The sequence below is a fragment of the Cuculus canorus genome, chromosome 2 (genome assembly GCF_017976375.1).
Source record: "Cuculus canorus isolate bCucCan1 chromosome 2, bCucCan1.pri, whole genome shotgun sequence".
Lineage (NCBI taxonomy): Eukaryota > Metazoa > Chordata > Aves > Cuculiformes > Cuculidae > Cuculus > Cuculus canorus.
In genome coordinates, this window is record NC_071402.1 from 157,048,743 (window position 1) to 157,073,733 (window position 24,991).

The window sequence follows — 24,991 nt, forward strand, 5'->3', positions numbered from 1 at the left end:
AATGAAACCAGAATATTTGAGTTGGGAAGCAGTGAGAAAAATTAAACTCAGGATAGGATCATGCTGTAACTCATATCTGGCGGAAAGACCTGCAGAAATATCAGGTTTTACAGTTAGTCCTGATTTAACAGAGGAGTTATTTATTTGCCACAGTTCTCAGGAAAGGTAAACTAATATCAGGGTATAGAAGTCAGTGAAGATACTGAATTTTATTTCACTCCACTACTTTGCCCAGAGAGTGCAGCCTCAACCTTTAAGTCAGCAAAGTGTATTTTTGTGTTGTCTCATGTTCCTTTGTTTTTATTCCCTGTTTTCCTTTCACATCTAGCCATCCCATGTAATCTATGAAGGCAGCAGGGGTGGGATCTGGTGCACACTGCAGTCAACAGGATTTTGAAGTGACTTTTCTATGCTGTTGCAGAAATGGTACAACTCCACTGAAAGGGATGTAAATGCACCAATGAGGACCTTCTGGTTTTGTTTTGTTTGGTTTTTTTTTTCTTATTCACAACTTTAAATTCATCTTTGCCAAAAATGTATCATCAGAGATAGCTGTAACACTACTCTGTTTCAGAGTACTCCTGCTACCCCATATATACAGCAACCTTTGATGAGGTACTTTCCCAGTTCCCGTGGTGCTGGACTTGTTCTGTTCTTAAGAAATGCTTTGCACATGGAAAAGTATTTGGTAGTTTTCCACTAGAATTCCTGTGTCTGTGGTGGCTGTTAAAACGCTGTTTCGTTTGTAATCAAGTAGGCACAAATGTATGGGAAAAAAAGATAGACTCTTTTGCAGAATGCTTCATGGAGGAATATCCATTTCTGATCCCAATGCTTTGCTTGTGATGTATTCTGTGACCAGCGTTTCCTCTCTCAATTTATTGATCTGTCTTCTTAGGCTTGAACTTTTATCTCCACAAGACAAACTAGGAACTCACATAAACCAAACCAGATTGTTCAAGTCTTGTTTATGTAATTCACTGCAGTTCATTGATTATATCCCCATGCAAGCTGATAGGCTGACTGCAGTAAAGCCAGATGAATAATTTTGGGGTTGAACTTCTTAGGAGGCACTAAATCATTCCATCTCCTGAAGAAAAGGTAGAAGCATCGTCACACAGAATTTGAAGATAACATGGCTATTGTGCTGAGGAATATTCCCTTGGAAAGCTTCCTGTAGAAATATATGGATGCAGTTGCAGGGACTCTTTTTTGCTTCTCTGATTCCATGCTACTGTTGAATCCAAATTCTTGTAAGTCCCATGAAATAAGCTGATTTGCATTTGATATTAGAGTTTATCTGCCCTAGAGACAGTCTCATTCCTGCTCATTTAGGTGTCACATTTTACATTTGGACTATGTTCTGAAACTGCTCTGAGCTATTTATTTAACTGATTCATCAAAAAGAAATGTTTGAAAAGGTGTGACAACCTCTGCTTACTCGCACTGTGTAAAGAACCCAAACCAAACCAAAAAAAAAGAACCCCAAAAAATTAACTCAATAATTCTAGTTTTTGTTAGTGTAAATCATAATTCACTGTAACATGACAGAAAAGAGGACAAATATCTATATAGTTTAATTCTTCTTAATATAATTATGACAATAGCAATAATAATTTATAACGTTGGGTATATTGAAGTCTAAGAGCTCTTTACTGATCAGAGAACATTCAACATCTCTCAGGTATGTTTGCAGGTTTGTCTGCCCAATGTTGAGGCATTTCATGAAAAGCCTCAATCACAGTGGCTTTTGCAATCCATTAGAGACGACTGGGTCACAGTTGCTCAGGAGCTGCAAATGGAAGGATAATTATAATTCGTTATCTATTTTTTGTTGGGCCTGCTAAATGGAGCTGAGGGTTAGGGCAGGAAAAACCCCTTTAATCTGCATGGTGGGTTAGCCAAGATTTTTTATTTTTTATTCCTTAGTTCCTCAGAATGAGGCAAATTTTGCTGCTCTCTTTTCCTGCGAGGGATGATGTATTGTTCTATCTGGTTGGGTGGGGATTCTTAAGGAATAAAGCCTTATTGAAAGGAAAAATGACAGAATCAAGTTCTTCTTTTGCGAGAAGTAGACGTATAGTTAGGTTCATTTCTGAGCAGTGGAGAAGTTATGAATTCCCTCATTCTTAAGGCAAAAACTTTGCCCCAAATCATCCCCTGGCAAAACTATCATTCATTTATGTGGAAGAAGGTTTTCTCACTCAGAAGTGTTTGTAAGCTTGGGTGACATTCATCTACTCTCACTTATGTATCTGAAAACTAGATGGTCACATCAAGGTAATCAACCCAATTCATTGTACTATACACTGGGAGGATGGTTCATCTCATGCTGAAGTGATAAATCACTCTGTAGAGGTCCTTGCAACAGCTGGCTTAGAGAAACGTATCCAGAATGAATGAGATGAATCCTTCGGTGGTATCTCAGATATATCCCCGTGAAGTGCAAGTCTTCTCTTGCTCCTGTCTTTGCTTAGGGGAAATAATGGTAATTTCTTGCTTGCTCATAGCAATACATTTTGTGGTAGAGTTTTTTGAAAAGTCCTGAGCGTGATGTGGTGGCTCCCACATCTTCCTCACCTGCATCTTCTCTTTATTCAACCAATGGCAGCCTCAACCTATCCCTTGCAGAGAGAATTCATGCCACACATCCCAGGCAACATCCTGTCCATCCCGTCCAACTGCCTTTTTTTTTTCCTTCTAATTAATCATTGATTATTTAGAATCTCAGAGGCTTCCTCAGTGCATCAATACTTTCTGTCTTCGGAGCAATTCCAGTTAGTAAAACGGATTTGCCGACTGAAGCTGGTATGTAATTTTATGAACAGGTGGGGATATATCAACACAGGGACACATCTAGGACAGCTACATGATTTTCTGCAGGCAGGTGCGAGCTCTTTCTGCCTGTTCTCTGAGCCAGCCAGAAGCTGTGCAATGTTCCAAGCCTCATCTAACATAAACTCCTTGTGAATAGCTACACTCTAATTTCAAGAAAATGGAGATGAATGCTGACCAGATCTCATTAGCTTAGGGCTGGCACCTTGTGCAATACATTTTGACCAGCTTGGAGCACTTGACATGCTTAGAATTAGGTGACCTAAAAGCCAGCTTTTTGCCGTAAATCACTAGCTCAATGCTTTCTTATTACAATGCATCCACCTTTTGTCCTAAGCTAACAAAATCCCCTAGTCAGTTGATAAATGGATTTACCTAACACCTTCTTATTTAACTATGGCCTTTAAAAATATTTACTGAAATCTGAACAATGAATAAAGAAAGCAAACATGAACCTCTCAGAACATGTTGATATGTAGACTGAAATCAAAGTTGTAGTAGTAAGAGTTATGCTTCTTTGCTGCAGAAAAAACCTGTATTTATTTGGAAAGAGTGTTTAAAGATATCCTTAACTATTAATTCCTTTTCCTGGAATGGTAAGACTTTATTAAACCGCAGCATTTTTGTTTGTATTCTTACTGCCACGTTTGTGAATTAAGTTTATAAGAGCCAGTATGAGCTTGGGCTTAGTGCATTTCTAGGATGTTGGACATAAAACAGAACTTTCTCTCTTAGAGTTGGCCTAGAAACAAATTATATAAAGAAGCCAGCACAAGTGCATTATATAAAGGCCCAAGTTAAAGTTAGTAAAGTTACTCATTTCCTGTGTTTTAGAGAGCTGGATCTTTGGATCCCTTCCAGGAGTTTTGTTCTCTAACTTAAGATGCAGAGATGAGAGAGCGTCAGAAATACTGCAGATGCTTAAGCTCTTCATGACTAAGGCTGTGAATGTGTCACAGCTGTCACTGGAGCCTTGGATTCCACAATCCACACTCACTCATTTGAGTTGCATGAAGTTTGACAGCTTGGATGGCATTTTTGCACTAGTGAACGGGTTAGTTAGTCGAGATGATTATGTACAGTGGGAGAACAGCTGGAACAAACTTCATTAGAGAACAGTGCTTGGTGACTGCAGAGAAGAGAGCAGCATGAAAAGGCATTATTAGCCATGTTGAAGCTGTTTCTTGCAGCATTCAAGCCTCTGGACAATGCTCTGTATTCTCTGGCTCTTTGTTCCCTGACTTGCTCTTTGTACTGCCATTGGATGGTCATGGAAAAAAAACTTCAGAGACTACCAAAGCCTGAATGTTATTCAGAAGAAGAGAAGAGATAAATGTAACACCCTTTTTGGTTTCTCCAGCAAGTGTATCTATGATAGATTTTCACCTCTGATATTCAAATCATTGCCTTTTCTCTGTATGAAAGAATCGCAGGTCTCTTTTGCCAAGACAGTTTCAATCTTGTTGACCAGAAATGGGATTTAGCATGGAGATTAAAAATAGATGCATATCTATTTTTAATATCTATATTTAATATCTATTAAAAATAGATGTATATTTTGAAGTGTCTATCTGCATCTAGGTATATAAGATCCTGTTACACTCAATGGAGATGAAGAACACACATCAGTCACTTAAACATAGGTGTTAAGTATCATCTGAGATCCCCTGGGGTTTCTAACATCTACTAAGGATCTGTAGATATGATGATGCTTATCTACTCCACACCTTTTACTGTCTGTATGAGGACAGGTTAAATACCCTGGACTATCGATGACACCAAACACTGGTGTTAAGGCTACGATTTTGGCCCTGGGCCCATACCTAGTCTGTATAGACAAATATAGGTATCTACTATCGAGTGAGCTCTTTAACTCCTTAGCCTGAAAAGTCTAAATGCAATAAATGGAAACACTCTTTGATATTGCTGTCTTGGGATATCACAGTTAAGAATCTGGGCCAGAAAAGAATTATTACGTTGCAGGTGTATCTACGTAGCTCCAAATCATTCTTGGAATTATTTTCCATGAGATAACCTTAAGACTGCATTCACCTTTCTCCAAATTCGACTACCACAGCCGGGTCCCAGTTATGCTGTGACAAAATAATCTGGAAGGTTTTCTCTCTTTATAATTTATGGCTGAAGTATTTACAGCCTATACTTCATCTTTTGGTATGTTGCCTTGAACAGATCACTAGTCTATGCTGTCTCTGTCCTCTTACCTTAGCTGTTCTCCCCTCATCTGTACGTTATCGCTGTCCTAGTCTAAAGCAGAAGAAAAGGTCAATCTGTGGCAGATGTGCTGGGGTCATACCAATGATCTTGCTTTACTTTCCTTTTGACAATCTGAGTTAATATTTTCACTGTATCCTGACATCTCTGGATGTCCAAGACACGTCTGTTGCCCAGCTTTCTCTCCTCTGTTGCTTTTAGCTACTTTGAATGATCTTGTTTCACAACCTTCAGCCTGGGTTTTTTCCTTGTGACTCTTTTTCCCAGCTTCCTTGAGATGTAGGTTCCCCAAAGTTTTTGGATCGTTAATGCAGAAAGACTTTTCTGTCCAAATTCCCTAGTGCTATTGACTTTACTATCTGACTGTCCCAGTTTCTCTAGACTCTCCTGTTTGGGATGAAGAGTGTCAACCTCACACTTAACGTTGATGAAAGTTTGTATTATTTTTCTTGGCTTTTTTTTTCTTTTTCTGGCATGTTCTCTATATCCAAAGAACATGGAGCTGGGTCCAAGGTGATTAAAGCAAATCATGACCTATTTAAAGCAAAATCCTGATGAGCAACCTTTACTATCATTCTGACAGGCCCTGCTTCTTCAAGCTTTTCTGGAGAACTGTGCATCAGTTTGGAAAAAACTCTGATGTAACTGTCCCTGAAAGAAAAAGTCGGGATTTTTTTTAACTTTTCAAGATCCATTTTATCTGTAGTTTCCTGATCTGGGAAAATAAGCCTTAAATCTTCCTAGCAGAAACAATAAAGGATTCTCCAAACGAAGATATTCTCCTTTTTGCTCTGTTGTCCTGATTTTTATCTTTTATTTCTGGTAGTCCATTAAATTGACCTCTTGCTTTCCTTCCACTGTCCCTACTTAATTAGAACAAGGGTTATTGCTCTGCTATTCCCAATCAGCTTCTGAGACAAACCTCAATAAATAGATTATGCATATTTTGCAGGAATTTAATGTACATCACTACTGCCTAATGCTGTACAATGGATATGACCCACGTCAAATCTATTCCCAGCCACAAGAAATTTAGTGTGTGTGAAATGTCATAATAAATATTGATATGAAAGCATAAATATGATAGCTCAACCATGGAACTCTCATCAGATAATTCGTAACACATGACTATTTTCTTAAAACATGAAAAGGAAGTTTGCCTGAACTTCTTTGCTGAATGGAGAAACTCTCACCTGATATTCTGCTTAATCAATTGGCAGACAATTCCATGCTGCATGTCATATACCGAAATATTAAAATTTCAACATCCTGTCATTTAAACAAAGAGTTGTCAGAATTTTCAGATAATCATATATAATTTTACGTAATTTCTTTTTTGATTCTCTTATAAGTACTCGCCCTAAACGTGCACAGTTTTTGCGTTTGCAGATTTCTGGGTGGGACTAAATGACTGTTTATTATATCCTGCCCTAACAGGCACTGGAGTCCAAGTTTAGATTTTTTGATCCCAAACTAGGTTTTCATAAGAAGTAATAGGATATCCTTTTTACCACCATTAAATATATGGGGATATCAGACAGTGAGTGCTATGGAAGAGCCAGGTAAGACAGACCAGATGATCTATAAAAGTTAAATGAGATCTACCCATTTCATCTAAACTTGCCACATGGAAAAGAATATGAAGGCATCTCTAACTGCATGTCCAGGCTAATCCATATCACTTTCTTCAACAGCATGTTCAAACTTGCATTTTTTAAATCAGCTTTCAGAGCTTTAACCCAAAATGTTACAGCTTGTGATTCATGGGCTGGTTCCAACCTGCGAAATTTTTCTGCAAGTCTGCATTTTTCTACATGTCTCCTGGTGTTCCCAAGGGCTCATTGTTGGGTCCAGTTCTGTTTAATAATTTTTTCAGTTATCTGGATGAGGGGATAAATTGCACGCTCAGGAATTTTGCAGGTGATGCCACACTGGAGCAGGAGCGTTGACCTGCTTGAGGAAAGGAAGGTTCTACAAAGGGACCTGAACAGGCTGGATTGATGGACTGAGGTCATTTGTATGAGATACAATAACACTGAGTGCCAGGTCCTGAAGCTGGGTCACAACAACCCCATGCAACACCACGGCCTTAGTAGAAAAGGGCCTGAGGGTGTTAGTTGATTGATGGCTGAATATGAGCCAGCAGTGTGCCCAAGTGGCCAAGAAAACCAATAGCATCCTGGCTTGTATCAGCAATGGTGTGTCCAGCGGGACTAGAGAAGTGATCATCCCTCTCTACTTGGCACCAGTGAGGCCACACCTCGAATCCTGTATTCAGTTTTGGGCCCCTCACTACAAGAAAGACACTGAGGTGCTGGAGTGTGTGCAAAGAAGGACAACAAAACTGGTGGAGGGTCTGGAACACAAGTCTTATGAGGAGCAGCTGAGGGAACTGGGATTGTTTAACCTGGAGAAGAGGAGGCTGAGGGGAGATGTTATCGCTCTCAGCAATTACTTGAAAGGAGGTTGTAGCAGGTGGATGTTGGTCTCCTCTCCCAAGTAGCAAGTGAGAGGATGAAAGTTAATGGATACAAATTGCACCAGGGGTGATTTAGATTGGATACTAGGGAAAATATTCTTTACTGAAAGATGGGTGAGATAAAGTTACAGGCTGCCCAGGAATGTGGTGGAGCCACCATCCCTGAAGGTATTTAAAAGACATGTAGATGTGTTGCTTAGGGACATGGTTTAGTGGTGGCCTTGGAAGTGCTAGGTTAAGGATTGGACGTGATGGTCTTAAAGGTCTTTTCCAATTTAAACAACTTTGATTCTGTGCTGTGTCTTTGCCGTGTCCGAAATGTATTACCTTTGTCAGCTGCTTGTTCTGTGTGACTCTGAAAAATCACCAGCTTTAGTGCCTCAGTATTTACATCTAGACTGCAACAGGTAAATATCAGACCAGAGTTCATAATATGTACTATAGAAAACAATATTCATTTGTATTAGGAATTACAAAGATGAAGACATACTTGACGTTGGCTGGGCCTGTCTTGCTTTTTCATATCTCTGCAACTGCCCTCAACAAATAATAATCTGCATCTCTCTTGAAAATGCATCTCAAGATTTAGCTTCCTTGGCTGGTGGAGTAACTTACATCAGAATGCTTACTGGTCGTCCTCCTGCCTTGACTTTCAGCACTTCTAAACATGCATTAACCTTCGCGGCACTTTTTTCTCCTCCAAGATCAAGAAGGCTAAGAAAAATGACTGATGTGAGGGAACATGAAGAAAGAAAAAAACTTAACACATTCTAAATTGAACTGGTAGTAGTGATATCATCTGAAGTTGACCTTAGCCTTCAACAAAGAGCTAGTCTCTAAAAAGATATAAACTCTTCCATACTCAGCAAAATGAACCATACTGATTTGCCAGCCCATTTAATAATCAAATAGGCAAAAGAGTAAAACCAGTGTCCAATCCTGCAAGTACTTTCCATTCCCCTATGAGCCATGCCTGTCCAGTACCCCGTACCGTGAGTTCATAGACTCATAGTCTCATAGAATCATAGAATAGTTTGGGTTGGAAGGGACCTCATAGATCACCTAGTTCCAACCCCATGCCGTGGGCAGGGACATCCCACTAGATCAAATTGCCCAAGGCCCCATCCATCCTGGCCTTGAACACCTCCAGGGATGGGGCAGCCACAACTTCAGTCAACATTATGATCAGATCCATGGCTGGTAGCTCTATTGTTTCATGGCTGGCCTTGCAAAATGTTCTATATGAGCCTATGCCTTAGTCTTTATTGTCTGTATCAGTAGACTCTTGTCTTTAGTGACCCCTAAATAGCAATATGAAACAGGTGAAATACAGTGAGTAGTTTTGGAAAGCTCTTACACTGTCTTGCAGCAGCCTAAGGGAATGAACCATTGTTGTTAACACCAATGACGTTGCAATATTTGTCAAGTATATTCTCCCTGCTTGTGCAACTTGGCCTTAATACAATACTATTAAATCAACGAGAGATGACCCTGATTTCCTAATATACCTCTCATCAAATATTCTACCAATGTGCTTTGAACACTTTAAAAATAAATAATTTAAACAAATCAGTCTATAAATTGAAACTTGTTTGTTCATGTGGTGATTTCTTCAACACGTTACTCCAATAGTCATGAAGCTCCACTGCAAAAGCACAGCACCCTGCACAGGATACTCCTGTAGAGCTTACAGTCTAAGTAGATTTCAACAACATAACTATATCTGAAACACGTCTAAGGAGCATAAGAATACAGGGTTTAGTTCATTTTTTCCTGAAGCAGTCATTTAAAGTAAGCCCAATATCTTGTGGCCCTAAATGTCCTTTTTTTCCCCCACTGTCTAGTAAGGGATTCTGGGATGATTTGTTTATCTATAAACATCCGCAAAGTATATGTCTGAAGTTACTGGAGGGAAATCCAATTTGATTTGCTTAAAGATATACAGAATATTTGAAGAAAAGCTACCAGTTGAGTACAATTTCTTTGAAGTTTCATATACTCTTGCTATCAAAATCCTCTCTTAACTCTTCACAGAGATTTACAAAACGAAGGCCTTCCATGTCAATTATGACACACTAGGGTTAATAGGTAAAGTAAAAAAACCAAACAAAATGCATTTCCTTCACAGATCTATAGCATTTAAATGTGAATAATTGCTCATCTTCTCCCAAAAAAATTCTTAAAAGTATCATTGTCATCATCATAAATAGGTAGTTAATAAGGAATGATCTGTGGAAAACTCACAACCTCAGAGTTCTTATGCGGTCAGAGAAGCACATGATCAAACAGTTATCAGTTGCTTAGGTTTTGCAGTGTGTCTTTTTGTTTTTGTGCTACACAATGGTGGAAATTTCTGCTGCCTTTTAAAAATAAAATAAAACTCCCTTGATGTGGAAGAAACTGTTTTCAGTAAGATCTGTTCAGCAATGGTGCGTTTGCTTGACTCAGCACTGGCACGAATACCAATTAGACTGCAAATGTTTAGGAAAACAGATAATCACTTTCACTGCTGTAATGGGAGGAAAACAGGAAGAATCTGCAGTAACCTGGGAGAATTCAATTTTCAAATAAGTTGCTCTCTGTGTAACATTTAATAAATAATATATTTAACAAATAAAGGCCAACACCACATTGGAAACAATGCTCGGGGAAAATCATGACCAGAGACTATTCTCATAGGATGTTTGGATGAGACCATTCTGATTTGTGGTAAAACAGTTTAGTAGAATGAATAAAAGTGATGATATGTTACTTGACCTCAAGGCAAAGGAGGGGTCTTATACTCGATGTATTTAGCAATGTAGCTGTAACATTGAGGTCATTTATTTTCCTTGTCCCTGTTATGAACCCACCATTGGTGGTGGTTGGCTATTCCACTTTATTATGCAGTCTTGTACTCACAAACAAGTAGCTGACAAAACTCATCTGATACCAAGGCAACTGATGAATTTAACATAAAAGCAAAGATTCCTGACTGGCTGGACAGACAGTTTTTTACCTTGGTAGAAGATTGCTCAGTGGTTATTGAATTGCTGCCATTGACAGATGGATTCACTGTGGTCCAGCTGTTTACTTGGACAGAACGGCTTTGCTTTTAGACCTTTTAAGCATTTTTGGTCGGTCTAGAGGCCACACAAAAGATCCTGAGTTACAGAGAGACAGATTATGCTTTTACACAAGGGGAGGAAAACGAAAGACTAAAGACTGCAAAGAGCTAGAGACAAAACAGAAATAAACTTGCTACAGGGAGATATCCTGGAGTTTGGATAAACATAACAGTACATAAGCCCTTGTGACATTGCCAAGGAACCTTAGGAAGTAGAGTCTGACATGGACGCGTGTCACTGATTACAAGAAATTATTTTCAAATCTCAAATACTCTAAAATGATTTTTTATTATGGAGTTTTTTCACACATTCCATTTGGCCCATTGCATGTAAGTCTTGACTGAGTCTCCAGTGATTGAAACAAATAATCCTGTTCCCTCGTTAATGTTTGTTATCAGCCATGTCTTTCTTCAATGAATTTAGCCACTATTTGCTTCTTAGTCTGCAGCAGAACTGGAGAAGGGATATCTGCATGCATACCCACCCTTGTTTGAATGTATTTCAACAGAATATGCTGTTTATTGAGTTCCTTGGGAAAGAAAAGACTCTGTGACTGTAGAATATATTGACTATGCCAAGGCTGAGAAAATAAAGACCACCAGGGAAAGACTAGGTCCTCTGCAATTTGGTCAATAAGTTATTTGCATGGGTATGCAGACAGGTCAACTAAGATTCTTCTCTACAACACCCGGGTATAGTTCAGAAATTATAAAATATCATACATCATTTCCAATAAGCAGTTTTCAGATGACCACTCTGTTTGAAGGGCTGAAGAGGTTAAACAACGTATACGTACCTTGTTGACCCAGACACAAAAAAGCCCCATACATCTAAATTATTATTACAGAGGATGGGGCAGATGAAATATGGCTGAAAACAACACCACAGGGAAACAGAGAAAAAATTCTGTCTCGTGCCTCCCGCATTCCTTTGCTCCTGTGCTGTTCTAGGTCTCCTGGCAGTGCTGTTGGACTGCAGAGGGGAATATCTTAAGGTAAAAATCCCTTGGCTTAGTCTTGACTCTATGCTTTGATATCTCATGTTGCAGCAAACCTGGACTACGGCTTTTCTGGAGCATCAGAGTTCAATCTCCAGGTGAAGTAAGGGCTCAGCTGAGACAGAACAAGAGAGATTTCCCTTGGTGGGCAGATCTTATTCTTCAGAGAGTTGGAAATCGTGTAGAAGAGAGAGTTGGCTGCACATCAAAGAGTCTGAATACTCAGCTTGCAGATTCCTAGGGACTTGTTTCCTTAGTGACAATAACAACAAGGACAATTTTAGAGTATTTTCTTCATATCTGTTTTTAGTGTTTTAGATATGTTCAGAAGTCGAAGAGTACAACTTGCACTTCCTTGCAGAAAGGATTTTGGGTTTTTTTGGTTGTTTTTATTTTATTCCCTTCTCTTTTTGTAGCTCAAGCTCACATAAACACATAGGAATTCTTGTTTGTAGTAGGGATCTGTCTGTCTCGATACTGTTGGCTTTTTTAAATCCATGGACATCATGGGAACTAAAGGTACAGATCTTGCAGGATCCTTAATGTTTCTTGTAGATTATAACAAACCAGGACATCATCCTGGAATGCAAGTGCTGTGGGCTACGTAGGGTAGACAAACCTTAAACCTGCCCAACTCCAATGTGAAGGTACTTATCAATTCTCAAAACTAGGCTTGTAACAGGAAAGAGTAGCAAAATATCTCAGAAAAATGTGTTGAAGAAACAAAACTTACCGTAAGTCAGCAATCTCCATATGTGCCACTATACACAACAGATTTTAAAACAGTTTATGGAACCTGATTCTGGGGGCAAAAAATAAACTAGATGCTAAATGGGACTTCTCTAGTGATAAGACTTTTTTAGTTTACTGTTTGCTGAAGAAACCATGTAGGATGAACCCTTACTCTGCCTCCTAATAATTAAAGAACTTGAGCACAAACAGAGCAGTTATTTTTTATTTCCAAGAAAAAAAGGCTGACTGACTGCAACTGGCACAAAAATGTGCAGTTTGGAAGCTGGGAGATCTTTTAGAGATCACAAGGTGCTAGTGAAACAGAAGTATAACAAGGAAAAAAAGTGAAAGGACTCATAAGGTATGACAGAAGAAAGTCCTAAGAAGTGAAACCCTAAAGATAATACTAAAAAGCAAACTCTATTATCATGTCTGACTTAGGAGTGTGGTCAGAATAGGCTTCCTCTTTAACCAAAGAAGAGAGCTGGGCGTCTGCAAAGAGTGACTGAAGTCAAAATATGATTCATGCAATGGAGGTGCCTGGGGTTTTTTTATTACCAGTTGGAAGAGTTTAAAATATCTCTGTTCATAATTTAAATACCAATAATTAACTGGGGAGAACATAAGCCCAGGTGAGCAGGAGTAGTACAGTCAGTCCACTAATACCACATAATACTTTCTTTGTTCAAGGTATCATGTAATGATAAACAAAATGTGATGTCATGAAACTGGAAATATGTGCATTTATGAATGTGTTTTAATTTCTGCACAATTCTGACACAATACATCATGAATAAATTGTGAATTGTTATAAAGTAAATCAGAAGCCATCACATAACACAGTCTAATATAGCAAAAGCTATTTCAAATAGTAATTAAAATAGATGTCCACTTGAAGTTTTTCTTGAATACTGCACTTGAAGTTTTTCTTGAATACTGAATCAGTTATCTTCAATGTTTCTATTAGGAAAAAAAAGTTAAAAATATAAATGACAAAGGGAAGTAGTACTTATTATTAGAATATAGATTGTCTGTTTGCTTTTCTAACACTTTGACTTGAACCATTAATTTAAATGGAAAGCCTTTGTAACTAAGCAGCAAGGTTAATTAAACTCAAAGTCCTGCTTTGGACTACTTGTGCTTATATCCACACTTCACATTAGAGGTTTGGAGTCAAATTTCCTTCTCTCTAGTGAACTGTTCCTTGCTCTCATGCAAGCACTTTTTTCAGTAACTCACCATTATTAAGTAGTTCCAGCCTAGACTTGAATCTTTATCCCGTCATTGAAAAGCTGATCAAGATTGACTCAGCTGTGAAGCGCATGGATGATACAATCTATGATCACAAACTGTGCACTGCATGTGTATTTTTCGTTAAACCACTCAGTAGTATCTAAGAAAATGAAAATGATCTTTTTTTTAACATTAGCCACTCAGGCTTCCAGGTGAATGTATCAGAGCAGAATACCAAATTAGGAATTAAAAGATTTGCTAGGTTAAATCAGAGAAATCTGCCTGGGATGCAAAATCATGTGTTGGCTACGTATTGAGGAAGGGGCAAATAAAGGGAATGAGAAAAGAACCATAATAAAAGCTTAATTACTGACAATGTACTGGTTAAGGTATATGAAAAGAATGCATTGATTAAATGGCAGAATTTTCTGCATATTTTTTTACTTTAAAATATTTCTTGTCACAAAATTTAGAAATATGCATTACTAAGACCCATTTTCACTTACTTGCTCTGTCAAGAATGGCAGAATGAATCTACCAGTCGATAGTTAAAATTATGAGCATCAAGAGTGTCAATAGTACGTACAAGAAAAAGGGAAAAAAGGCAATAGTGTCATAGGAAGACTGAGGTTTTGAGTTGTATAGGCTGACGTCTATGTAATTGCTGTGAAGTCCAGTAGGTGTTTGAAGACACCACCACAACTAGCCAACTCCAGCACCTTCATAGAATCATAGAATCATAGAATCACCAGGTTGGAAAGGATCCACTGGATCGTTGAGTCCAACCATTCCTAACACTCCCTTAGACCATGACCTTAAGCACTTCATCCACCTGTTCCTTAAACACCTCCAGGGAAGGGGACTCGACCACCTCCCTGGGCAGCCTGTTCCAGTGCCCGATGACTCTTTCTGTGAAGAATGTTTTTCTGATATCCAGCCTGAACCTCCCCTGGTGGAGCTTGAGTCCATTCCCCCTTGTCCTGTCCTCAGTCACTTGGGAGAAGAGCCCAGCTCCCTCCTCTCCAGAACCTCCTTTCAGGTAGTTGTAGAGAGTAATAAGGTCTTGTCACCCACTTGTCACCACGTCTTGAATCTGCCAGCTGAACTGCTTGCAAGAGCACTCCCTAACCTTGTCGTATCACATTGACCTTGGTTAGCAAAGCCTTATTATTCAAGCTAACCCATTTTATTTGGAATAAATTGAGTTAGGCAATGCTGGTACGATTGGCTCAGCAGACAGACCAGAAGCAGTGCAGCAGGGACTGGTATCTCTGTGCTGACTGGGAGTAATGTTCTCTTCACCATGGCTGCAGATGGAGAGAGGCATGTCCGCAGCCTAATGAAGGTCTCAAAACCTGGTAGCTGTTTGAAGAATTCCTATGGGATTTAGACACAATGGTGGGCATCTCATTTCTACAGAGGGTCAGTAGAAGGAAAGAATTGACGTGATTTTGTGAAGAAATCTCAACTACCTTTCAGCTAACAGAAACAACTTGCTGGAAAATATTTTAAGAGGAAAACATTGTAGAAGAATAATGAAGAGAATTTTATGTTATTTCCCATATCAGTGATCAGAGAAGATACAGCTGGTACTCAGAGCTAAATTAATCCTATGTGTATCTGTAATACGGACGCTATCTAGACATGAAGTGCTGGATGCCCTGATTTCTCAAGCAAGTCATTCACAGCAGAAGTTGCTTCTTATGCCTTCCAAAATGTGGGCCTTTCATTTGCTTTATGGCTCCACTGGTATGCAAAATAAGAATAGTAACCCTAGCACAAATATATGATATACCTTCAAAAGCAGTGTTTATTTCTAAGCTAAATAACCCTAAATCACTAAGATTGCCTTTATATATATGAGCAAATTGAGGAGGGGGGGATGACGTGTTTTCTTTGGAAAATAGATTAAAAAAGCAGAGTTAAAAACGAAAACTACATTAACTTTCATTTTAGAGAGATGCTGATCTGCTTTAGAATACAAGGAGAATGGTCGCCTTTTGGATTGGAGCTGGATGACTGACATTGAATAACATATTACTGTGCTTAGGGTTTATTCACCTACATATTTATAAACTGTAAGTCCTAATATCTTGATTTAGTTAGGACTTTTTTGGAAGAGTTGTTTGAATGTAGTTCTGCATTATTATTTTTTTTAAATATTAGATTTTTTCATTATTGTTTTGAAGATATCGTAGAATAGAATCACTCCTTTACAGATCATGAGGCAGAATTAAATCCACATCACAAAATTTTGGTTTCACCTAAGTGGGAGGCATGCATACACCCAAAATGTGTGAAATTTCATTGGAAAAAAAATTATTCTCTGCCTCAGACAGCATTCTTATTTCATGGTTGTTTCTGAATAAGGCAGTCCTCAAATAAAATATCTGATCCTTTGGGCATGTCTAATGGCAGCCAAGCTGTTCCCTGGAGAGTCCTCTAGTTCACTGCGCAGTGACTGTGTACCAGCCTATCCAGACTCTATCATAAAATTTATTCTGATTGTCTGAAATAGCCTCACACTGTGCCAACTTCAGGTTATCAGACATTTTGTTTTATTTGCCAAGAAAGGATCATTCTTTTCCTTTCCCTTATGTGTCCCTACACTGGTCTCCCATTGAGTTACACATTGCAGAACTACATACAAACTCATCCCATGCTTCATTTACTCCAGCTGGCAACATACTCTAGGGACTGGAGTGAACTCCGGGTTACGAGGAAAGAAATACCATGAAATATGAACTCACCTTTCTATTGTATGTGGAGATTTTGTGTGTGTTTTGGTGCATGTGCTTTCTTTGCTTGGTGCCCCAAACGAAATGCTGGTCTTTGCTGCAGAATACACTCCCAGGGGACACAACAAAAGACTCCGAGGTGCCAGTTCAGCAGGTTGGACTGAGAGAGAAAATAAATGTAAAGGTAATTCAGAGTTATTCTGCGCTACCACTAGACAATTCCTAGGATTACTATCATGTTTATAAGCATGGATACCTCAGAGATTATCAGATTATTAGGCAATACACCTATGCAACATCAAACCTTGGCCTGCGTTTTGCTAGCTGACTCTCATATACCACCATCATCCTTTACTTTGTTGTCCTATCCCATCTTTAACTCCTACCTCACTGGGCGAAAAAAAGCCCAAGAAGGCTACTTGCATGTAGCTCTCTGCCATCTGCAGGCATAAGAGTCATTAATGATGCAGCCCACAGAAATGAGGGCTTTGGGACATCTTTATTTCTCGTCTTAATAAATTACATCCTTTGGAGGTTGCTGAAGTGGATCTCCCAGCACTGGAGATCAATAAAGCTTTCTCTTTCTTCGGTTGCATTTCTTTTTAAAATGTTTTTGTCAAATGCTGACTGGGATGGGCAGGTTCTGTTTTCCTGTGAGAAACTAACCTGCAAAGCTGTGCCTGCCTACAGCAATGTTATTGTAACTATTCTAAGAGATTAGGAGAATCCTCTCCTCAGAGCATACAAGGAAATAGGAAAATAGAGGAATAATGGAGAACTGCTGTATTATACGACAGTCAAATCTTTGGCTAAAATCCTTTTACCTAATGAGTTTCCAAGGGGTCAAAGTTTCATCCCCAGAGTGCTTGAAAGGTGTGGTGATGATCAACATGGTAGAATCACTTTAAGGCCACAGATTTTACTTAATTTGTGTTTTGAGCAACTAACCTAAATAATCTTTGCTTTGCATGACTGCTCCAACTGCTTCTTAAGACACTGTTTCTTTGGTGCAATTTCTGCTGAGATTAAGTTAGGTATTAAACTCAAGGTGAGTGCAAACGAAGACCTGAACAGAATTTAGACTTGATTGAATGTGAGGAAAGTAAAGGGAGGAGGCTGAAGCAACAAGAAAAAACTTCTGCTACTGGACACTTAAATGTTATTTGGCTTTCCTTTGCTTCTCTATCTAAGATGATACTAATCAGCTGATTGTAGCTTTGGCAGACTTTTACTATTTTGGCTGAAATTTTGATGCTGTATGTCTGTCTCAAATCTTTCTCTTCCTTTCCCTTGTTCTCTCCCCTCTTCCTGAGAGATGATACAGAGAAATAGGGCGCAATTCATCTGATGCTTTGAGATACATAATTTAGAATGATCTAACTTGAGTTTGAACTCTATTGGCTGTGCTGTCTATGTCTCAGTGACTAAACAAGGAAATTAGCTCAGTTAGAGGTACACATTTTAGTGAAGTGACTTTTACCCAAGGTCCTGAAAGATCACCCATGGGGAATACGGTTTTTCACTGTGACTTTGAAATATGAGTCAATCTATTTAAATCCAAACAGTGGGTATTTTGGAGAAGAGGAGGATTTCAGTCTGATTGAATTTACATCCTCGTATCGTAGGCTTTACTACTACTTCTGACGATAAAATGTCAGTTATCCCATGGAAAGGAATAACATTTTGTTTGTCTTCTGGGCCCCGCTGTATATTCCAATTCCACATGATTTCTAAAGGAAAATGTTAATCACACCAAGTTCTGGTTACATCTGATCTGATGACTGTCCTGTCAATTTATAAAATGCATCATCACACATCTTGATGTCCATAATCAGCATTTTAAGCTTCAACTCAACACCACATGCAATATAGGAAAATAAAACACTTTTTTTTTTTTGTTATAGAACCTATTGACTTCTGTTCACACAGCTTCTGTATGTAAGAAGAATTCTCCTGTAGTAAATTTGGGTTCCACAGAAGTAAAATCAATGCTATAATGGATACAACTGATATTTTCTAGTTATGTTTTTGTGGTTTCTTTTCTTTGGTTGGGGTTTTTTGACATCTCTTGAATTAATAAAAGATCATATCATATCTCAGCCAAAAAATGTGGCATGTATATGTATGTTTATGTGTGTCTATGTATGTCTGTATTAAACTGTTTTGATCCTGCATTGTTCAAACTTTCACAGGTATTTATGTAGGGCCATATTCTGCCACCTTGTAGGGCAATATAGGGCCAACTTATCTTCTAAAATCGTCATATAGAAATGAGTGAGCAGATCATGAAGATGAATAGAGAAATCATTAGCTTTAATCACAGTCTGAGAAGAGGATTACTGGGGAATGAACAACTTCTGCTCATTTATATTTACTTTCTTTTCTACAAGTGGTAGTGCTGCTTTATTAAGAATAGTGATGAAGCAGTGGTGTATGAATTAAGCTGAATATTTATAAAATCTGGATTTCAGTATTTTAAAAGTAATGCCCATAAGAAGCTTCACTGCTGCAAGTCCTGGGTATTCACACCTTTTTAAGGCACTGGGCACTCTGAAATATGACGTCATCATAAGTATTGTGAACCATGGCTTGGGAAATCAGTTTTATAGTGTAGAATCATTTTGCAATGCTATTTACGTTGTTAGGGTTTCCAGCTTTTTCACAAGGCAAATTATCTAGAGGCAAGCTAAGAGAATGAGCTGAAAGTGTTGGGATTACCTGCGATATTCTCATCATTGTGTCATCTGATGTGTCTTTGTTTTATGAGACAGAGTGCAAAGGCCTTTATTTCCTGCTGAAATAAAGGAAAAAAAAAAAAAAAGGAAAGGAAGAATACCACAACATTTTCTCTAGTCTAATTTCTTTCTATGTCAGGCCAAAGTAAGGCGACTGGAACCTGGTCAGTGAGGACAGGAAAGGCTGAGAAGACATTGCAGTTCTCTCATTGCAGTTTTCTCCCGAGACATAAGTTCACTCCGTGCTTTACATGCTTTTTTTTGCTGGATGGGAGCCAGCTCTGAGTCAGAGCCCATGTGATTGGGTACCTACATTTATTAGCACTGCGATAATCCAAATTTCAGAGAAAACAGTTGACAAAATATTCACACTCTATAGAGTTCTCTCAAAATTCTAACCTAGTTTGACTATTCTCCTCTTTCTGGAAGGGACTTCCAAGGCCTGTTTCTCCTGATGGTCTGAAACTATCTTCTAATTCCCTGCCTAACATTTTCTTGTCCCAACACTACTTTAATTTCAGTTGCTTTTCTTCCTCCTTTGTAAATATTTCTGCTATGCTACAGGCTGTCCCCTACTCAACACAGACTCTTCTGAGCGATTCAGACTGGTTTTCTGCTTTATTAGCTTTCTGTGTGCCCAGATGAGTAGCACATCTGTCTCAGAGCAAGGCAAACCCGTGTGCTGCTGGGATGAATCGCTCATCTTTTGTTCGCTGTGGAGTTAGATGAGGGAAACTAACTTGGATATAGATGTTTCAGTTTTAGACAGCCAAATTTATGTGACATGAATTCCATCCCTGGTGTTGCAAGAACACGTGCTGTAGAATAGCCTAATAGTGTCCAAATGTAATGAGTTCATTAACCACAAAATGTGATGCAGCTGTGAAGTTAGTGAAGTTAGGCTGTTTGAGGTGCAATAGAAAAGGAGGACAATAGGGAATGTGCATAGACAAAAGAAAGGAATTCTGCAACTTGCTAGGAACAAAAATGTTTAAAAAAAAAAAAGGATTTTTGTCTCCCTAAGGACAGAAGAGACGAGGTTATAGTCTGAAGCCTGGGATATGTTTCTGTGTGAAGTGGACCATATGTGCTTGAGGAATCACAATAGTAAGGGGATCGTGATAATTTTCTCTACTTAGCAAGGAGTCAGGAAACGTATTATATCTGTACTCTTTTTCATCAAGATGGGCTGAACTTTAGCCCATGAAAGTTTTCTATGTTGTTGTTTACAAGTGCAGAGGAGGCCAATGGATATTTGTCTGAGACATCATTATGGGCTGCCAAGTGAAAATGCTCGATGAAGTACAAGCTGATATACTCAGAATGGCTTTGCTATTTGTTTTGGAAAATGACAAGAAATTGCACATATAAGGCAAAGAAAGACCATTTGATTATTTTCTCCAAACTCAGAGAATTTTTCCACACTTCCAAGCATCCTTCTGTCAATGACGAGGTTATATTAGACTGTTTTCTGTATGCTGTCACATATTTATTCCTTTGGCATCAGGCAATTGCTGACCTTTTCTACCTTCCAAAGCAACAGATAAATCCCTTTCATTGCTTATTTTATTACTTCAGTTCTGCTTTCAGTTGATAGACTTGTTTCCCAAAGACAATATGAGTTTGGTGTGCTGTTGCTAGAGTTCATAGTTGCTGTGTCTTTCTCATGGGTCCTTCGCTAGCTACAGGGCCAGTTCTCTGGAGTCTGCCGGTACTAAACAGTAGAATGACTTATTAAATGTACCCCAGGTATTTCCTTGCAGCTGAGAGCATGCAACACTTTGCACAGACACTGGTTTGGGTCTGGGGAGCAACAATATCTTCATTATGATGGCTTTGTCTCAAGATAATCAGTTCAGCACATGAACAGAACTAACTAAGTGTGTTAAGAGTGGCATCACACTCCGGTTAATATAATATTTTGAGTTAAGGAGTTGATTTGAAGGTGCTGTAAAAGTACTGCACTTGGGATAATCTCCAGACACAAAAGGAATAAAGGGCTCTGGCCCAGAGCTGCGTTTTTCTGCTCTTCCTCTGGCTGTGATAGATGTCTGCTCAAGAGTGATGCAGTTAAGCAGACTTATATCCAGCCAGATCAGTTCAAAACAGAGACCGATGGCAATGTTGATGGATAGGTAAGAGTCCTTATGAGCTCTTACATAGTACTGGAAAAAAAAAACGAGTTACGCCTGTAGGCAAGGCAGGAAATGCAGACTACCAGTCAAGGAAAGCAAATTAATCAGGTAGCTCTAGCAAAACTTTGATATGTCAGATGGAGAACACATTTTACTGGCTGTGGAGTAATGATTCTGAAGGACCTTGCCAAGCAGCACTCAAAGCTCTGTTGGAATAGAGCAGTACATAGTTACATTTATGATCCCATATTAGTTGCATATTAACCATGAAGTGCCGCATATATCATCAATGCTTTAAAAGGGTAATTGACCTGCCTGTGAGGATGAAAACTTCTCACATAATTTTTTACTTTGCCTACTGATACTTCTTAAATGTGCAGTAGTTTATAAATATTTCCCTGCAACTGAGTATACCTGGTCTTTAGTTAAAGAGCTCCTGCCATTTCACCAGGTCTCCGGAGATATCAACAACGTAAGGGCACAATAAATCTGACCGATTATACAGTAGACAAAATAATGCTAATCAAGGCAAGAATTGCTGGATGAATTTTATGTGTGATGTTATATGGGAAATCTGCCAACAAGAGCAAACCTGTGCACAGGGAGCTATGAATTGTATTACGTAGCCTCTGCTTTCCTAAGTCTATAGCTGCTGTAGTTGCAGAGATAAGCTAGAAAATATTGACCTTAGATGAACGATCTGCTCGCGTCCATCCAAATTTTCAGAAAGCCTGCAGCAACGGTTCCAAAAAACAGACTTCCAAAGTCGTCATAATGTCGAGATACTCAGATATCCAGAACAATCCTTTAGATTTCAGTAAGAAAATTGTATTAGTTATAAAAGCCAGGCATTTTAACTGGAATTTGTTTAAAAAATCAAGAGTTGGTTAGATTTATACACTATATCCTGGAAGGATATAAACTTTCAAAGCTCAAGAAAGGCCAGGCTTTATGTTCACATATATGGATGGATGGGATAGAGCGGATTTAGATTTTCAGAAAATTTTTTATAATGTCTTCAACAAATAAAGATTCTACTTTGAGGGAAAGCAGGTATCAGCTGAGATCAGAAGAGCTGAGTGGCTCAAACATGATTGATTTATCTTAATTTAACAGGCTTCCACCGTATACTGGCCTAATGTAACTTGTCCTGTGTTATCTTTGCCTGTGGTGAATGTAGCAGAATGAAACTAAATGAAAATTAAATTGTACTGCCTGGACTTCAATATGAACCAAGAAGGACATATATACTGTGTATCAGCTGTGACATGACAAGTTTGTAAGCTGTTAAAAATTTTACTCTGTTTTTGACCCCTAAACAAAGAGAAAACAAAGCAATAGGAGTATAAAATTCTTTCTCCAAAGTAATAGTGAGTGCTACAAGAAGCTATGCTAACATAATCTCAAATAAGAAATGAAAACGAACAGTATGTTAGCAAAATTTGCAGATGACCAAGAAATAAATCAGATCTTCAGAAAGCATAAATTGGGATATTTTTCTTGAACTGGCTGAGTGACACTTATTAAAATCTGTTCTAGAATAGTTCTGAGAGGGTTTTTTTTGGAAATATTAGGAAGATTCTATAAAGCTAAAGTACTAGGAAATGCAAGAGCTGTCAGGTTACGCAGAAATGATAAGGAGTGTTCTTTGTAAAGACAAATTATAATACCCTTACTGCTTCAGGGAATTTCAATTTAATTGAAACCACTCAAAGGAAAAGAAAAAAAAAAACCACTCCACCAAAATTATAATCAGGGACAGCTGAAGTAAAACATACACGGAAGTTGTTAGGTTGTGTTAATAAAAGGTATAAAAATAGTACTGAAGGTAAGAAAAGGCAGTGACACAGATGGAAGTTAGTGCTCTGTTTTGCTTACAATTAGTGCTTTGGTGTCCTAAAGATGTCTTTTTCTGTCTTAAAGACGAAATTTTCTTCGCTTGTCCTCATCAGCCTGAGTAAGGAGAAGAAAATAAAAAGCAGTAACTCACTTTGTCCAAGATTAGGTATAGAATCATAGAATCACTGAGGCTGGAAAAGACCTCTAAGATCATTGAGTCCAGCTGTCAGCCCAATATAACTTTTCTAACTATTAAAGACTGAGGTGAAGAAGGCATTGAGCACTTCACCCTTTCCCTCCCCGTTCTTCAGTAGCAACATTCCCCTCCATATCCAGTAGTGGATGGAGGTACTCCTTGGTTCTCTTTTGTTGTTGATGTACTTGTAAAAACAATTTTTGTTGTCTCTTACAACAGTGGCCAGATGACTGAGTTCAAGCTGGGCTTTTGGCTTTCTAATTTTCTCCCTGAATGATCATTATCATATAGAAATTGCTCCCCGGGCAATACTTACCTCTTCTCCATTGACTGTAAAGAGAGCCTGGGTAGACTACGTTAACTATAGAAGTCTAATAATTGGGTGTCACCAATGGTGTTTAATGTTTTCATTAATGACTACGATGATGGGGCAGAGTTTACCTCCTAAAAGTTTGCAGATTATACAAATCTGGGAGGAGTGGTCAATAGACCTAGTGGTTGATCAAGCTGTTATTGAGAAGGAAATGGAGAGGCTGGAAAAATAGACAGAGAGGAGCTTCATCAAATTCAAGAATGAGAAATGAAAAGTCCTGCACTTGGAGAGCAATAATCCTATGCATAAGGACAGGCTGTGAATCAGCTGGCTGGGAAGCAGTTTTGCAGAGGAGGTCCTAAGGCTCCCAGTGGATGAGTAGTGGATCCTGAGCCAACAATGTGGCTTGTGGTAAAGAAAGCCAAAGGCATTGTCAACTGCATGACGAAAAGCATTGGCAACATGTCAAGGGAGGTGATGCTTCCTTCTGGTGAGACACATCTGGAGTGCTGGGTCCAGTGCTGGGCTGCTGAGTAGAAGAGAGACATGAACACGGTGCGGTGAGTCCTGGAAAGAGCTGCAAAGATGATTAGGGAATTATGAGGAGAGACTGAGAGAGATGGGGCTGTTTAGCCTAGAGAAGAGAAGATTCAGGGGGATCTTATCAGTGTGTAGAAATATCTGATGGGAAGGTGTAGAGGAGATGGAGCCAGGCTCTTCTCAGTGGTGACCAGCAACAGGATAAGAGGCAATAAGCACAAACAGATATATAGGAAATTCAATTTTAATATAAGAAAACTTTTTTTCTTTATTGTTAGAATGGTCAAGTACTAGAACAGGTTGCACAAGGAAGCTGAAGTCTCAACATCAGGAGATCTTCAGGACTTGACTGGAAATGGATTTGAATTAATCTAAATCACATGCTCTAACTGACCCTGCTGTGAGCAGCTCCTTACCAACCCTCAGTTCTGTGAATCACTTTCATCATTAATTCTTCTTGCAAAACTACATTGCTTTGATTTCTTTCCTACACAAGTCCTCATGATAGTCAATGAAATGATAATCCTACTTCATGTAGAAATAAGCAAATACCTGGACTCTCATTTGCATGTGGGAGTCACAGCATCTACAATTTATTATTTCCTATTTTTGTAATCACATCTTTGTCTTCATTTTTAAAAAGAGAGTTTTAGTAAAATTCATAGGTGTTTTCTGCATGCTATGCAAGGGAAAAAAAATAATTGAAAAACCTATTCCTCCAGACTGAAAAAGGACTATTATTGAGAATTGCTGACGAGCTTGGTTATTTTTTAATATTGAAATGCCTAGGCCAGGCAGCAGGCTGACTGTATTACTTTCAATTATTTCTATGCAAAATTACTGCTAGCATTGTATCAGCTCCTTTTTTTAAATTTTGTTT

General features: G+C 38.6%; 1 protein-coding gene across 9 annotated transcripts in view; it reads left to right on the top strand.

Annotated features, from left to right (window-relative positions):
- ADCYAP1R1 (ADCYAP receptor type I) overlaps positions 1-24,991 on the top strand; it is a 155,973-nt gene that overhangs the window by 2,943 nt on the left and 128,039 nt on the right. The gene's annotated exons all lie outside the window — the stretch shown is intronic.